The sequence below is a fragment of the Schistocerca cancellata genome, chromosome 10 (genome assembly GCF_023864275.1).
Source record: "Schistocerca cancellata isolate TAMUIC-IGC-003103 chromosome 10, iqSchCanc2.1, whole genome shotgun sequence".
Lineage (NCBI taxonomy): Eukaryota > Metazoa > Arthropoda > Insecta > Orthoptera > Acrididae > Schistocerca > Schistocerca cancellata.
This window is the reverse complement of record NC_064635.1, coordinates 206968370-206987046: the sequence shown is the minus strand read 5'-3', so window position 1 is coordinate 206987046 and position 18677 is coordinate 206968370. Positions and strand designations below refer to the sequence as shown.

Genomic DNA, 18677 nt, shown 5'->3' with positions numbered 1-18677 from the left:
CTCTTGATGTTCATACAAGTGGTTCTCTTATCTCCAAAGGTCTCTTTAATTTTCCTGTAGGCAGTATCTATCTTACCCCTAGTGAGATAAGCCTCTACATCCTTACATTTGTCCTCTAGCCATCCCTGCTTAGCCATTCTGCACTTCCTGTCGATCTCATTTTTGAGACGTTTGTATTCCTTTTTGCCTGCTTCATTTACTGCATTTTTATATTTTCTCCTTTCATTTCTCCTTATTAATATAAGAAAAATTAAACAGCGTATTACCTTGCATTTCTTATTAAACCATCTCTCCATAACGTACTATCATTCCACTATTTGAGACGTATTAGTAACCAGCAGAGTAATAAACAACTGCTAAATGAAATGGCAGACGAAGCACTTCGGAGATCTTCGGATCGCACCTAAATTGGATGGCGGGCGAAGTGGTTCGGTTGTAAGATCAGAGCTGGTTCGGCTGTGTCGAAGGACGGACATATCGTCTGCCGCAGTCGTGTCAGCTAAGACTTTATTAGCAAACTCTAGTTATTTGGAAACGTATTTGAGACATTGTGATAGTAATTACTGAAATACGCGGTTCACTTTGTCGAAGAATGGAAATTATCTGTGACTCTAAAGTGGATGCAAATGTGAAGAAAGACCAAGAAATGAACACAGTAAGCACATTCAAAAAGCCGGCCGATGTGGCCGATCGGTTCTAGGCGCTTCAATTTGGAACCGCGTGACCGCTACGGTCGCAGGTTCGAATCCTGCCTCGGGCATGGATGTGTGTGATGTCCTTAGGTTAGTTAGGTTTAAGTAGTTCTAAGTTCTAGGGGACTGATGACCACAGATGTTAAGTCCCATGGTGCTCAGAGCCATTTGAACCACATTCAAAAGGACGTAGGTTGCAGTAGTTACTCGGAGATGAAGAAGCTTGCACCGGATAGAGTAGCATGGAGAGCTGCGTCAAACCAGTCTCTGGACTGAAGAGCACAACAACAACTTAACTTTCATTTAATATATAACTTTCTAGTTTGAGTATGTCATTTCATTGTAATTGTGCACTTTGCCTGTGTCCATTTCGCATTTTATAGAATACCTAGGTATTCATTATATTTCCTAGGAAAAGTGTTAAAATAAAATTAAAAACCTTGCCAGAAAGGTCTAGCCATGCTACATACGGCCCAGACACTCTGCACACTGCTCTTATTAGATACTATGCCCCTAACGTATAGAGTCTGAGTCTTGCTTCAATTAAAGCACACAGCAGTAATTTTCTGTGGGTAATAATTCATAAGGCAGTGAGAAACATAGCAATTGTTCCATTTGTTGCAGGACTGGAAATAAACATGGAGTTATCGTCTGAAGAACGGAAGTGGGTACTGAAGGGTTAGTGCAGAGCAGGCAATGTGAGTGTGGTTCGACGACGTTGGAGAGTTGAATTTGGAACACAGTTAACAATTACGAGAATCCGGGACAAGTTTGAAGTCGATGGAACGGCGCATGATACGAAGAGGGGATTTAGTGGACGAAAGGGACATTCACCAGACTGTGTTGATGAAGCGATTCAGGCATACAGACAATCGTGAAATTGACATCAGCAGAACCACTGTGAACGGAATTTTGCAGATTCAAAATCAGAGCCTAACATTTACACACTTCTCTATGCTCTGAACGAGAATAATCGAGATAGACGAATTGAATTTTATGAATGGTTCATCAGCTTGTGTGATGCAGCTGAACGTTTCCAAGATCTAATTCTTTGATCGGACGAAGCGATATTTAAACTTATGGAGCAGTTAACAGCCATTATTTCGTGTGCTGGGCTAACGAAAATACATACGCAACTGAGGAAACGCATGTTAATGTACCAGGTGTAATAGCCTCGTGTGGTCTGCCGTTTAGATGGTTATTGGGGTGTACTTCTTTCAAGAGCCTGTCGCAGGAGACTCTTACCTGAAATGTAGCAGTTGACAAATCTAAATTTTAATGACATTTTTGACAATGAAGATTATTACTTTCAACAGGGGGAGGGGGGCTGCAGTCTCACTCTTAATGTGACGTGAGGGAATGTCTCAATCGCACATCTCGTTCGAGATGGGAAGGACGAAGTACTTTGGAGTACCGAAGCTCGGTCACCGGACTTAAGCCCTTTACACTTCTGTCTTTACCGAGCGAGGTGGCGCAGTGGTTAGCACACTGGACTCGCATTCGGGAGGACAACGGTTCAATCGCGAGTCCGGCCATCCTGATTTAGGTTTTCCGTGATTTCCCTAAGTCGTTTCAGGCAAATGCCGCGATGGTTCCTTTGAAAGGGCACGGCCGAGTTCCTTCCCCATCCTTCCCTCATCCAATGGGACCGATGACCTCGCTGTTTGGCCCCTTCCCGCAAATGAAGCAACTTTCCGAATAAATTGGCAAGGGAGACCTCTATAAATAACTGATAGTGTAAAAGATTCATAAAAATAAAATCTAGTATAAAGTATGGAATACAGAAAAATAACAATAACGCATAAAGAATGGAATATTACTAGCAGTAAAAAGCAGCCTAAGTGGCAGACTAGTGAGATAAGGATGTCATGTAAAACAAAGCGGGAATTATATCAAAATGCTAGAAGTAGTCACAATCAAGCTACAGTAGCCCAGTACAAACAGTATTGTAAGGTGCTTTAAAATGTTATTACGGAGGCAAAGAGTATGTGGTACACAAATAGAATAGCTAATTCACAGGATAAAATTAAAACCATATGGTCAGTTGTGAAGGAAGTGTCTGGTCAGCAGCACAAGGTCAACGATATAAAGTCAGTTCGTAGTAAAAATATTTCTTTTACTGATAAATCAGATATATGGACAGTATTTAACAATCATTTTCTGAGCATTGCTGGTGATTTAAATAAAAATTTAGTTTCTCCAGGAAATCATATAACTCTCTTTCCGAGATTGATGCCTGAAATATCCTCTGTGATACAGACAAGGGGGAGATTAAGTCAATAATTAAATCACTGAAGACTAAGGGCTCTCAAGGTTACGATGGAGTGCCTAGCAGAATATTTAAGTACTGTGCTGCACATGATAGCCCTGTACTTAGCCATATTTGTAATTTTTCCTTTAGGAATGGTCAGTTCCCTGAGCGATTAAAGTACCCAGTAGTAAAGGTGCTTTATAAAGAGAGAGAAAGGGATAATGTAGACAATTTTAGACCTATTTCTATACCATCAGTGTTTGCTAACGTTATTGAAAAGGCTGTGTATGTAAGGATAATTGATCATTTTATATCACATAATTTGCTATCAAATGTACAGTTCGGCATTAGAAGTCGCTGAACAACTCAGAATGCTATATTGTGTTTTCTCTGTGAGGTACTGGATGGATTAAACAAAATGTTTTGAACGCTAGGCTCATTTTTTGTTTAACTAAGGCATTTGATTGTGTTTATCACAAAATATTGCTCCAGAAGTTGTGCCATAATGGAGTATGGGGAGTAGCTCACAACTGGTTCACATCTTACTTTAACAACAGACAGCAAAAGGTCATTATTCACAGTGTTGTGAATGGCTGTGATGTGGGGTCTGAGTGGGGAAGTGTCGAGCGGAGGGTGCCCCAGGGATCAGTGTTGGGGCCACTCCTGTTCCTTATTTATCTAAACGATATGCCCACTAGTATTATGGGTAACTCTAAAATATTTCTGTTTGCCGATTACACTAGCTTGATAGTGAAGGATGTTGTGTGCAACACTGCCTCGGTTTCAAATAGTGGAGTTCATGACATAAGTTCATGTCTTGTAGAAAATAAACTAACGCTAAATCACAGGAAGACTCAGTTTCTACAGTTTCTAAGACACAATTCAACAAAACCCGACGTTTTAATTTCACAGAGTGGACATATGATTAGTGAAACTAAACAGTTCAAATTTCTAGGCGTTCAGGCAGATAGTAAACTGTCGTGGAAAGCCCACGTTCAGGATCTTGTTCAAAGACTTAAAGCTGCCATTTTTACTATTCGAACGGTATGTGAAGTAAGTGATTCTTTGACATGAAAATTAGTCTACTTTGCTTTTTTTCATTCGGTTATGTCGCATGGTGTTATATTTTTGGGTAACTCTTCCCATTCTCTAAGGAAATTTTTGGCTCAGAAAGGGGCGGATCGGGCAATAAATGGCGTAAGTTTGCGAACTTCTTGTCAACCCCTGTTCTCTAGTTTGGGCATTTTGGCACTGGCCTCTCAATATATATATTCTTTACTATCGTTTCTTGTTAACAATATTATCTTACTCCCAAGAACAACCAGCTTTCACTGAGTTAATTACTCGGCAAAAACCCAATCTGCATTTGGATCGGACTTCCTTAACTCTTGTGCAGAAAGGTGTGCAATATACTGTTGCACCCATTTTCAATAAGCTACCGCTCGAATTCAAAAATCTTAGCAGTAATCCACACGCTTTTAAATCGGAACTGAAGAGTTTCCTCATGGACACTCCTTCCATAGTGCTGAGGAGTTCCTCGAAAAATTAAGCTGATTCTTATGTTATATTATCGATTGCGTGTAGTTAATCTCACAGTTTGACTTTTTTGGGTTCATAAACGTTTTATTTCTATCCGTTATTACTTTTATGTTGTAATTTCATGTACCGACACGTTCCATGAACTTGAAGATTTGCTCCTCAATTTGGTCCTACGGAAGTTGACGTCTAAATAAATGAATAATAAAATACTAGGGCGTGCTGAAAAGTAATGTCTCTCATTTTTCTATGTGAAAACTCTTAAAGCTTTTGAATAAAACAAACGTTATTAAATTTCTACATCTTTATTCTCCACGTCTACAGATTTATTTCGCAACACGACGAACATATTTCTCCCAAAGAGAGACAGGTTTGTTGATAGAGTGTAAAATGTTTGACTTCGTTGACGGAGCCACAACCTCAGGTGTGGTTACACCGCTTCGTCACTATCAAAGTGAAGTCCTCGAAGCTCTTCAAGCTTTGGAAACAAATAAAAATCGGATGGGGCCGTCTCGGGACTGAATGGAGGATGACAGACGACGGTGAACCCAAGGCGTCTGATTGTTGCAGATGTCGCACCGCTCGTGTGTGGTGTGTGCATTGTCATGCTGAAGGAGACGGTGCTCCGTGTGTGGACCAACTCCTCGAATTCTAAACTCGCACTTTCCCACGCACCGCCAGTTACCCTAAACACCGTCATGATACACGCTACAGTTCGGAGCTCTCTAGCATCAAAAGACTGAAAATACGTAGCCATGAAGAGTACAGATGTAGAATGTCAGTAATGCTCGTTTCATTTATAAAGCTTTCAAGAGTTCTCACACAAAAAATTCGGAGGATTTACTTTTGAACAAGCCCTGGTATTAAAAAAGCAGAATAACAGGTCATTCCGTCTACTACGCCTGCGCGCGCGCTGTATATTGTATATGTGTGTGTGTGTGTGGGGGGGGGGGGGGGAGGGGGGGGATGGGGGGGCGGTTGGTGTCATATTGTCTGTATAGCGTTTTCAATGTGTTAAAAATTCTGTGAAAACAGATAAACACACATCTACCAACAGCACAAAAAGTTATTTACGCTGACTCGATCGTTCGTTCTTTCGTGAGCATTAAAATGCTTGCCTGCTTTTTACTCAAAACTGATTGAACCGCCCTTTGTTATAAAAAAGGTTGAGCTCAAATTACTATTGCGAACAACACGTATCACTGCATACACTTGCACAAAGACAAAACTAACCGTCGTTCACAGTGCAGGAAATAAAATCAGAACTGTTATTCAACAGCCACAACCAAAACCGAACTGTGCACTGCCCGAACACTGAAATTATGTAGCAAGACTATGAAACACACACAGTTCACTGGCCCATTAAAAATCTGAATTATATAGAAAGTGCTTAGAATTTGCGCAGTGGAAACGTGAGATGAGAAACGAAATAATCAACAAAATATGAAAACCTGAAAAATTGCACCGTAATCAGCGGCAACAGCACAGCATGAAGAAATCGCGCCAGCTAACATATCCTAAACTAAAAGTAAGCTACTGGGAGAAAGGTTAGGATAATTTTCTCATACTGAAAAAAAAAAACTTGAAATGAAAATACTAATCCGTTCATTATAATGACAATGCTGTATTTTAAACATTTATTTCACAAGAACATAAAACTCACAGAAAAACGAAAACCTTACTCTTCTTACGATTATGTAAATTGAAATGAATTAAACTCAAATTATCTAAACTGAGGCGAGGAGGTGTACTTTTGTATTAAAAGAATCACTAACATTGTCAGTACGTGCCAGCAAAAATTTTACCTTAGAAACATATCCATTAAGCAGATCCATTCTCTCTGTTCCATACATGCTGCGTCTCTAAGTCCTTCCGTCAGATTAATAATTCCTAGCAATTTTCGTCATCAAAAACCTCCTCCAGTATGCGCTGCGCTAAAAGTTCTGCCCGCTTACTCCGTGTCAAACACTCGACTTCCCTCCGCTCTACAATTGGGCGAAAGATACTTACGGTCAGAGATACTACAGTCACTGCCCCAAGGCGCCTATTCCACAGATGTCACACGCACCTGATTCGCTCTCGTAACATGAAATTTCCTCTCATTCTGAAACTATTCGCACATAAATGTCCAGTCCACATATATGTAGGCCTTTCAACGTATGTTGGAATAATTTTAACTTAAAACAAATTTTGCGTTTTATACAACTGAATAAAACAATCCACTGCTGGTGGCACAAAGGCGATGAAACATATCTGGACCTTTACAAAGAATAGTTGCTTGTATAATTTAGTATGCAAACATGGCTACTGCTATAGCTTCAAAATCAAACTGTGCTTATGGGAAAATAGGTTAATCAGAGAAATGGAACTTCTTGATCCGACAGTTTGTAGCGCTTTCCTTGGGAGACACAGGAGGCCGTTTTCTAGCAGTTGACTCACAGATCTGGAAAGAGAAGTACGTGCTTTCAGCAGTTGGCACACAGATATGAGAGGAGAGAGGTGTGTTTCAGACTGACGACGGAAGCGTATAGTATATGCTCCAACTTAGTAATTTTTGGTGGTCACAGCTGATAGGTTTGATCTGTGGTTTCACTGATATCACATTATAGTTCGAACACTTGTTGTTGTTGTTGTTGTTGTTGTTGTGGTCTTCAGTCCTGAGACTGGTTTGATGCAGCTCTCCATGCTACTCTATCCTGTGCAAGCTTCTTCATCTCCCAGTACCTACTGCAACCTACATCCTTCTGAATCTGCTTAGTGTATTCATCTCTTGGTCTCCCCCTACGATTTTTACCCTCCACGCTGCCCTCCAATACTAAATTGGTGATCCCTTGATGCCTCAGAACATGTCCTACCAACCGATCCCTTCTTCTGGTCAAGTTGTGCCACAAACTTCTCTTCTCGCCAATCCTATTCAATACTTCCTCATTAGTTACGTGATCTACCCATCTAATCTTCAGCATTCTTCTGTAGCACCACATTTCAAAAGCTTCTATTCTCTTCTTGTCCAAACTATTTACCGTCCATGTTTCACTTCCATACATGGCTACACTCCATACAAATACTTTCAGAAACGACTTCCTGACACTTAAATCTATACTCGATGTTAACAAATTTCTCTTCTTCAGAAACGCTTTCCTTGCCATTGCCAGTCTACATTTTATGTCCTCTCTACTTCGACCATCATCAGTTATTTTGCTCCCCAAATAGCAAAACTCCTTTACTACTTTAAGTGTCTCATTTTCTAATCTAATTCCCTCAGCATCACCCGACTTAATTCGACTACATTCCATTATCCTCGTTTTGCTTTTGTTGATGTTCATCTTACGCCCTCCTTTCATGACACTGCTCTTCCATGTCCTTTGCTGTCTCTGACAGAATTACAATGTCATCGGCGAACCTCAAATTTTTATTTCTTCTCCATGGATTTTAATACCTACTCCAAATTTTTCTTTTGTTTCCTTTACTGCTTGCTCAACAGTTAGGATGATTAAACGTATCAATCAGTTTAAGAACATGTTCATCTTCACCCGTGACGATGTATTCCATGGTGGCTTATGTTATGCTAGAGTTACTTGATCAACATCGACGAAATGAATGTAGCTGTTTCAGTACAGTGTAGTCAGTCTGGGAGGAAGCTCTGTGACTGCAAAGGATCTAATGTGACTACCTGGAGTGTTACAGAAGCACTTTCCACAGTCGTACCACGAAACGTGATTTCATTATGAGACCGTATTTCGCATTATTTGTGCTCTTCCCGTACTTACGACTATCGACCGCGCACCTAAAGCGCAGTGCATTTTCAACTATTTGTGGCGTTAAATGGATTACGTATCAATAACATAGAAGAAAAATGTATTGTATCAAATATTGAGATCTTGCGATTTTGTTGATCCGTTTCGTGTTTAACCACAGTAGCTGCTGTAGGTATAGGTGTGGGTAATCTTGTGCAAGTGACCAGGTGAGTGTTTCCCTGTGCGAGAACGCCTGCTTCGTTTCTCTGGCGACGCACCAACTCCCCAGCCGGCTGCAGATCCAGGTTTCAGTAATCGCTTAACAGGTCCACGCCGCGCTAACAGTCCAAGGTAATAGCGGTCCAACTCTCTGTGGCGCTGTGGCTGAGGTACTGGGCTCACACTGGGGAGAGGCTAGGTTCGAATCCACGCTCTATCATTCTGATTCATGCGTGTCGCTGCGTCTCTACCTCAATGATGGTCGCCGTGTTTTCATCCAATACTCCACGGCCTGTTTGCCAACCCGGAAAGCCGCGCGTTACACCGCACGGCTAACCCGACGGGCTAAGAAGCGACAGTACAGGGTTATTACAAATGATTGAAGCGATTTCACAGCTCTACAATAACTTTATTATTTGAGATATTTTCACAATGCTTTGCACACACATACAAAAACTCAAAAAGTTTTTTTAGGCATTCACAAATGTTCGATATGTGCCCCTTTAGTGATTCGGCAGACATCGAGACGATAATCAAGTTCCTCCCACACTCGGCGCAGCATGTCCTCATCAATGAGTTCGAAAGCATCGTTGATGCGAGCTCGTAGTTCTGGCACGTTTCTTGGTAGAGGAGGTTTAAACACTGAATCTTTCACATAACCCCACAGAAAGAAATCGCATGGGGTTAAGTCGGGAGAGCGTGGAGGCCGTGACATGAATTGCTGATCATGATCTCCATCACGACCGATCCATCGGTTTTCCAATCTCCTGTTTAAGATATGCCGAACATCATGATGGAAGTGCGGTGGAACACCATCCTGTTGAAAGATGAAGTCGGCGCTGTCTGTCTCCAGTTGTGGCATGAGCCAATTTTCCAGCATGTCCAGATACACGTGTCCTGTAACGTTTTTTTCGCAGAAGAAAAAGGGGCCGTAAACTTTAAACCGTGAGATTGCACAAAACACGTTAACTTTTGCTGAATTGCCCAGATTCGCACATTGTGTCTGTTCACTTCACCATTAAGAAAAAATGTTGCTTCATCACTGAAAACAAGTTTCTCGGCTCCTGTCGCCATTTTGTCTCACTGCGCTCTCGAGCGCTCTGGCGGCAGAAACCTGAAGTGCGGCTTCAGCCGAACAAAACTTTCTGAGTTTTTCTACGTATCTGTAGTGTATCGTGACCATATGTCAATGAATGGAGCTACAGTGAATTTATAAAAACGCTTCAATCATTTGTAATAGCCCTGTACTTAACACTATGTTCGAAGTATGAACGTACGTGGTATATGCCTACCATCTGCTTTCTCTGTCCTGCATTCCTTTGTTACTCAACATTTGTCTTTGCTGTTAAATCTATGCAATATATCATCTGCGGTAATTTCTCACGTCGTTGGTCAAAGCCGACGAGTTGAATCGCATTCTTCTGTAATCTCCTGTCACGTCACTCGTCAATAAAATGAGGGTGTCGCATGTTTTGTCCGGCTGCGAGACAGACTTGACGGCCTAGCGTTTCATAGGAAATGTTCGCGTGTAGACCTACAGCGTAGAATGTGTCGTAGATTCTGTAGCGCTCCGCACACCGACAACGGTTCGTAGATTCTGGCCTCTGCCGCAGATCAGACACCGCAGTAGTTCCGACGAACGAGGCGGGGTGAACGTTCCAAGACAACCTCCGGTTAGATTAGATTCAGTTTTCATTCCATGGATCCAAGAATGAGATGATTCTCGTGGGAGTGGAACATGTCGGAAAGTGTGACTAAAAAATGTAGAACATCTGAAGATAATACTCCCTTCCGTGATCAGTTGTTAGGATATTGTCAAGATATGTGAATACATTACAGTAAACTGGAGCTTCTAATATCTACTGAATTAATACAGTATCAGAGTGAAACACAGTTATGCCCTTTTAATAAATTTATCATGTACAAAATATCGGATCTTTGGATCTATAATTCAATTTTCGGCAAGCATTTGAGTCTCATCTTTATCTACGACAATGATTGAAGCTGAAAAATGAATTAAAATTTTTGCCACAGCCAGGACCTAAACCCAGGTTTGCTTGCTTACTAGGCAGGCCACTACGGATAAGACTGCTTGACGGACTACCGAACTTCAGTGTCCTCGCCAACACAAACGTCAATTCATATCTTCTTCATCTTCTTTTCCCTTTATTATATCGCCACTCTTGTCAAGGCTCTCCGGCGTTGGAAATGCACCGCAGCGTTGGCTGTAATGGGGAAATCGTGCACCTCAGGTGTAGCTGAACTATAGATATTGTAATTAAATTTTCGTCGAGACGCTCGAGAGAAATAAGCTGAAGATATGAATTGAAGTTCGTGTTTGGGGAGAGTATTCGACTACTCAAGTCCGTGCAGCAGTGTTAGCAATAGTGCTGTGGTTGTGTAATGGCAGCCGGCACGGTAGCTCAGCGTTAGCACACTCACTGTAGTGTAGTGGTTATGTGCTTGGGTAGCTCAGATGGTAGAGCACTGGCCCGCGAAAGGCAAAGGTCCCAAGTTCGAGTCTCGGTTCGGCACACGGTTTTAATCTGCCAGGAAAGCTTTAGCCGACGTGGTAGCTCAGCGTGTTCGGCCAGAGGGTTAGCTGCCCTCTGAAATAAAAAAAAACTGAATTAATCGATCAACTACGAACTTAAAACGAGTGTCTTATGACGTCCGCCCCGAGCAGATGCAACGAGCGAAAGCGAACAAAATGAGATTTAAAAAAAAAAAAAAAAAAAGAAAAAAGACCGTGTTCGGTCAGAGGGCTGGTCGCCCTCTGTAATAAAAATAAAAGCTGAGTAAAGGAATCAACGATCAACTTGAACGGATGTCTTGTGACGTCCGCCCAGACCAAACGCAACGAACAATACCGAACGAAAAAAAAAAAAGCTAGAGGCCTGCCTACTAAGCAAGGAGACCTGGGTTGAGGTCCCGGCTACGGCACAAATTTTAATTCATTTCTACAGCTTCCATCATACCTGATCTTGACTGTTGTGACCAGGCGCTGTCAAAAACTGAAAACTAGCAGACATTTTTACTTAAGCTGGTGTAACAGTCCCTGTTAAGGGGGGTAGGACGTCAAACTGGCCGACTTGGAGCAGGAGAGGCACCACAGGACATTTTAATTTGCACTGTCTATACTCTTACAAATAAATTCATAAAACTTTGTCAGCATGACCAGGAAGGATTCAGGATTCACACTCATAGCAGTGGAAGCTCAAAAACACGAAAATATAATATTTTTTGAGTGTGAAATTTCATGATTTTTTTCACTTACTGTTGGCTGCATTTGTTGCTATAGGTACACTTTTCTTCATAAGTAAAAGAGATTCTTCGATGAATTTTGCACAGCCTACAAACCATACTTACAGGTGTATGAAACTCTAGAATTTATTTAATCTATGGAAAAAATGAATGGGCTGTTACGTTTTAAACTTCGTGTTTAGAGAAAACTCGAATTTTATAGTTAATTATCTCAATTTTTACCACAGTTTTTAACAGATTTGGGAAATTATAGAGTTTCATACACCTGTAAGTATGGTTTGTAAGCTGTGCAAAATTCATCGAAGAATCTCTCTTACTTAAGAAGAAAAGTGCACCTACAGCAATAACTGCAGCCAATACCAAGTAAAAAAATGATGAAATTTCAGATGTAAAAAAAATTTGTGTTGTTATGTTTTTGAACTTTCTCTGCTATGAGTGTGAATCCTGAATCCTTCCTGGTCATGCTGACAAAGTTTTATAAATTTATTTGTAAAAGTATAGACAGTGCAAATTAAAATGTCCCGTGGTGCCTCTCCTGCTCAAAGTCGGCCCGTTTCACGTCCTACCCCCCCCCCCCCCCCCTCCTTAACATATTCATCTATAGAGCAGAAGGAGCTGGCCGCCAAAAAGTCACTCAGACTTTGTTTAAACTGTGCTTAACCTACCCGCCGTGCCTGTTCCTGGTCAACACTGGTCGCCCAGCTTGCGCGCTTCGGTACCACCACCGCATCGTCCTGATCCGCTGCGGCCGATCATCGATCGTGAAGCGAGGCAGGTGCGATAACCGCTGGCTGTAATTACGGGGGACCCGGACCGGTGAAGAGCCAGCGGTTTCTCTTTCGCCGGCAGGCGAGCGCCCGCCGAGTTGCCGCCGCTAACGAACCGCCCTCCGCTATGAGAGCAGGAACGCTGATTTTTCCTCCGATGAAAGTAAAGATAGTTGCTTCTGCTCGGAGAGCGACAGAGCAGCGGCACAGGGGCCTAACGCTCTCTCCCTCTGGCAGTGATTCGTCTGCCCCTTGGCTCATGCAGAACATTTGGAAGGGACTGCTCAACTCAGTTGTCGTCTGCATTTGCCCTTCATCCAGCATAAGGACGAGTTGGGACATGTACTGCACTTCTCCAAATTCCCCCGTCTTCGCACCATTTTTCTACTGTGACTGTTTCGTTCCATTCCAGATTCCTTCTTCTTAAACTGGCCTTTGAAAGGGTCCTGTAGCCATCTTTCATTAGTCCGGTAGCCCATTTTCACTAGCTTTTCCCTTTCCTTTCCTTGTTTCTCTTTTCCCATAACTCTCATAGTGGTGTGATTGAATGGATGTGGTTGTGTGTCACGTTGCTAGACGGTGGCGTAGTCTGCTGCAGAAAGTCTGCGATAGTCGTACAGATTCAGCAGTACTGGTACAGAATAGCCAACTGTCGTAGTGGTCAAGTAGGCAAAGAGGTTTGCGCTACTGGTGAGAAATCCACCTGCCTTAGGTTGGTGGCGGAAATGGCATCTTTGGGTTTTCCGGGCCATGCGGAGCGTGGAAGAGGCTGGAGACGGAAAAGGGAGGCAGTCTGCCGCCGGTACGGGAAGCGTCCACAGCTGTGCTCCAGTCGAAGAAGGGTGAGTTAGACTGACCGCGTGGCGCGCTGTTACATGGCGAGAGGAGAGCTGTTAGCTTTTGGTCTCGCTTTTCAACTCCGAAAGATTGCTTTGCCTTGTCGCAGCAAGGAATGAAAAACTTTGGCAGATTTTTCTTTTAGTAAATTTCTGTAGCAGACTTGGATCCGCCAGAAGAGCGCCACACAAAGGTGTGGATAAGAAGTGAGCACTCGCTTCTGTATGAATGTCTGTTTGCCTTCAGCTGTGCCTGTATAAGCTTTTATTTTCCTAAATATTAATAGTTTTGCCTTCTCGCAAATGTTCCTTGCTTTATGTACCTTTCGTCCGTCGAGAGCCAACCACGTGGTTGAACATTAGAGTTTGTTGGGCTACCAACATCACTAACTGTCCGATCTCATGTTTGTTTTAAAGAATGTTAACTGTTCATGATTGTGTGATGTGATATTGTTTCAACTTGGCCACGTTACCTAGAAATTGCGTCTCCACAAACCACGTGGGCACGCGGGTGTACTGCGAAACGTGTATCGTTTCACGAGTTATTGCCATCGGTTATCAGGGAACAGCAGTTGTATGAATGATTCACACCAATGATTATAACGGTGAATGTATGGGTGCTTTTCTTTAATGTTTTAGGAATTAATGTTATCAGGAATTGTGTACATGCCTGTACATGCCTCGCATCCATATCTTAGGAATAAACGATTTTATACACAATTTTCTCTTGCATTCCGAGGTTACGTTTTTGCACCCAAGCCACTCACCTCGTAGCTTTCCTGTTAGCACATCCAACGCGTTTCCTTACGCACAGGTCCAGTGATTAGTTTCCCCTTTAATTTTAAAACAAATGCTTTAGATTAAGTCTTGTTTTCAGGTGTGTTGCTGGGAGCTGATCTTATGCACAGTGTCCACGCATTTTCTGTTTTATTTTAAATGTTTGATTCTCGTGAAGAGTGCACGGGCAGTACTATTAATTACGTCGCATCCCCTATGAGCGACATCACAACAGAATACGCGAAGGAACTTGCCCCCCTTCTTGCAGCGGTGTACCGTAGGTCTCTAGAAGAGCGTAGCGTTCCAAAGGCTTGGAAAAGGGCACAGGTCGTCCCCGTTTTCAAGAAGGGACGTCGAACAGATGTGCAGAACTGTAGACCTATATCTCTAAGGTCGATCAGTTGTAGAATTTTGGAACACGTATTATGTTCGAGTATAATGACTTTTCTGGAGACTAGAAATCTACTCTGTAGGAATCAGCATGGGTTTCGAAAGAGACGGTCATGTGAAACCCAGCTCGCGCTATTCGTCCACGAGACTCAGAAGGCCATAGACACGGGTACACAGGTAGATGCCGTGTTTCTTGACTTCCGCAAGGAGTTCGATACAGTTCCCCACAGTCGTTTAATGAACAAAGTAAGAGCATATGGACTATCAGACCAATTGTGTGATTGGATTGAGGAGTTCCTAGATAACAGGACGCAGCATGTTATTCTCAATGGAGAGAAGTCTTCCGAAGTAAGAGTGATTTCAGGTGTGCCGCAGGGGAGTGTCATAGGACCGTTGCTGTTCACAATATGCATAAATGACCTGGTGGATGACATCGGAAGTTCACTGAGGCTTTTTGCAGATGATGCTGTGGTGTATCGAGAGGTTGTAACAATGGAAAATTGTACTGAAATTCAGGAGGATCTGCAGCGAATTGACGCATGGTGCAGGGAATGGCAATTGAATCTCAATGTAGACAAGTGTAATGTGCTGCGAATACACAGAAAGATAGATCCATTATCATTTAGCTACAAAATAGCAGGTCAGCAACTGGAAGCAGTTAATACCATAAATTATCTGGGAGTACGCATTAGGAGTGATTTAAAATGGAATGATCAAATAATGTTGATCGTCGGTAAAGCAGATGCCAGACTGAGATTCATTGGAAGAATCCTAAGGAAATGCAATCCGAAAACAAAGGAAGTAGATTACAGTACTCTTGTTCGCCCACTGCTTGAATACTGCTCAGCAGTGTGGGATCCGTACCAGATAGCGTTGATACAAGACTTAGAGAAGATCCAACGGAGAGCAGCGCGCTTCGTTACAGGATCATTTAGTAATCGCGAAAGCGTTACGGAGATGATAGATAAACTCCAGTGGAAGACTCTGCAGGAGAGACGCTCAGTAGCTCGGTATGGGCTTTTGTCAAAGTTTCGAAAACATACCTTCACCGAAGGGTCAAGCAGTATATTGCTCCCTCCTACGTGTATCTCGCGAAGAGACCATGAGGATAAAATCAGAGAGATTAGAGCCCACACAGAGGCATACCGACAATCCTCCTTTCCACGAACAATACGAGACTGGAATAGAAGGGAGAACCGATAGAGGTACTGAAGGTACCCTCCGCCACACACCGTCAGGTGGCTTGCGGGGTATGGATGTAGATGTAGATGTAGATGTAGATGAATTTTTATGAGTTTTTGGTCTGTGATCAAATTAATTTATTTTCCGACTCGGCCAAACCTTTGATTAGTTGTGTGGTTAGAGTCGATGGCGACCCTAATCTTCTCACGTTAATTTCACAAGCTCTAAGTATTTCCATTCCCAATAATAACGTAATAACCCGAAGAAACCGGTTAGTTACACCTTGATCGAATCAATCCTTGCTCTCGGTCGCCCTCTTGCCCTTAACCTTGGCCCCCAACACTGATCTTGGTACTCTTCCATCTTCCAGTCTCTTTAGACGTCCAGTCCGGCCCGATAGCTGAGTGGTCAGCGTGACGGATCACTCAGTGCGGATTGCCTTCCTACGGGCCCGGGTTCGATTCCCGGATAGGCCGGGTAATTTTCTCCGCTCAGGGCCTGGGTGACTGTGTGTTGCGTTGCCTTCATCATCATTTCATCTCCATCCAGCGCGCAGGTCGCCGAATGTGGCGTCGAATGTAGTAAGACCTTCGACCATAGGTACTAGTAGACTGGTCTTGCTGTGCAGGAGCTATGGGGCTAGTGTGGCTCCAACATAAACCACGTCACTGTTGGCAAAACGTGGCGGGATTTCAAATCAGCGATCTGCCATCCTCTGTTAGTATCGAATTTTCCCCACATTTCTTAATTGACTGCCAAACGCTTCCAACAAAAATTAGTTTTTAATTTGTGGAAAATTATGTCAGAACTATATTTGACCTGGATTTGTTCGCAGTACCATTTATAAAATCTAACAAATACATCGAACGCCACTCTGGTGGGCAGCGGGACGAAAGTACTATAAACTCTAAATTAAAGTAACATGTCGTTAAAATTCTTTTAAACAGTAAGAGTGGGCTCGTGTCAAAACTTTAAACATTGGACTCGCCACCTTTTGAGCTCTAGTCACTTATAAAAGAAAATGGGATATGGGAATTATGTCAACTCTGGGTGTCAAAATTGTTGACTTTAGGAGCAGGTCCATTTTAGAGTATCAATTGTAGGTGCACTTCAAAGGTTCAGTTCCGACTATTTTTACAAAAGTTTAAACTATCAGATAAAAAAAAATGATATTTTAGATGAAAGGTGAGACTTTGAAGTTTCAGAAAATAATTTTGGAGCCTAGGTTTAAAAATGACAGACACTGTAAACACAAATTATAGATATACATTGTAAATAATAACTAATCTATCAAAACACTTCTTCGCGAAGTGCGTCTAGCAAAGGCGCGTATGTGCAAATGGCTTAAAGTTTTTCCGTTTCAGGGCCTGTATCCAAAGCTGCCTTCGGTTTTCATCCTTGGGGAACCTATGAGTAGGAAAGAGAAACAGTTATACTTAATTCTGTAACCGAATTATCACAGATACTTTCCAAAATGTAATATGAGTCTGACTTTACAGGCATCACTTTCAACACTTTAATTTACGTGATACTCTATTTCAAGTGTAAAAAACATATAAATGTCAGTTCAGCACATTTCAATAAACGTATCTGCACTGTCATAGAAACACACGTGAAATGTAATGCCATTTCCCCCGACAAAACGCTGAGTACAGCCGTAAGCGCAACAGGAAACAACCACGTTTTGCCAACATTCACGTGACTTTAGCCCAGAGATGTTGGAGCCACGAAAATGACGTCAGGGCCAGTCTATTATATTTATGGTCGAAGAGTAAGACCTGCACCAAGGCGGACGGTCCTGCCCCGTAAGGGGCCTCCCGGCCACTGACGCCAAACGCTCATTTCCATTTTTTTTTTTTTTTACACGTCCAAACCAGACTAAACTACTCTTCTCAGAACTACGATGAGCTTTCAATAATCAAAGCAAAACATTTTTTTCTGAAAGCGAGTTAGTTTTATTCCCCATTTTTCTGACCACAGAACTCAATTTTTCAGCATAATCTCCGCTCATTGAGACGCCCTTACGTCGCTTTACTGGAAGGGCATGTATGCTCTACCACACCTGTCTACTGATCGGCGTCGGAGCCAATGTCTCGTTGCATCAATAACCTCTCCACAAGCCAGATACAGCTTTCCGCAGAGTGCAACCTGTATTGGGCCAAACAAAGGGAGGCAGAAGGTGCGAGATACGGCTTCTACAGTGGATGAGGAAGAACACTCCGATGAAGTTTTGTAACCTCCCCTCAGGAGCGCAGACTGGTGTGGGGGGGCCTTGCGTCGTCATGGACAAGGAAAAGTTCAAAAATGGTTGAAATGGCTCTAAGCACTATGGCATTTAACATCTGAGGTCATCAGTGCCTTAGACACAGAACTACTAAAACCTAACTAACCTAAGGCAGATATGCCCGAGGCAGGATTCAAACCTGCCATCGTAGCAGCAGCGCAGTTCCGGACTGAAGCGCCTAGAAACGCTCGGCCACAACGGCCGGCTACGAAAAGTTCTTTTGCGTTTTTCCGACGACAGACACGCAGAAGTCGTTTCTTCAATTTCGTGAGGGTAGAGCACTATACACTCCAGATTTGATCGTTGCACCATGAGCGAGGACATCACAGTAACAGATTCAGACTCCTAGAAGCCCGTCGCCATGACTTTACTGCCTGAGGGTGCGGCTTTGAACTTTTTTTTTCTCGGAGAAGAGATTGTGCGAGGCCACTCCATGGATCGCTGTTTTGTTTCCATTTCGAAGTGATGAACCGATTATCAGCTGTGACAATGTTCGTGAAAATAATTTTCACGATAAGCCACTTAACGTGCAAGCAACTCCGCGCAGATGGTCCTTCGTTGCTCTCTGTGGTCTTCTGTTTGGTGGCTGATGATGATGATGATGTTTGGTTTGTGGGGCGCTCAATTGCGTGGTTATCAGCGCCCGTACAATTTCCCAACCTTTGCTCAGTCCAATTTCGCCACTTTCCTGGATGATGATGAAATGATGAGGACAACACAAACACCCAGTCATCTCGAGGCAGGT

At 42.8% G+C, this 18677-nt stretch overlaps 1 protein-coding gene across 1 annotated transcript in view; it reads right to left on the bottom strand.

The window, feature by feature from the left end:
* Positions 1-18677, bottom strand: part of LOC126106533 (uncharacterized) — a 439607-nt gene that overhangs the window by 389960 nt on the left and 30970 nt on the right. The gene's annotated exons all lie outside the window — the stretch shown is intronic.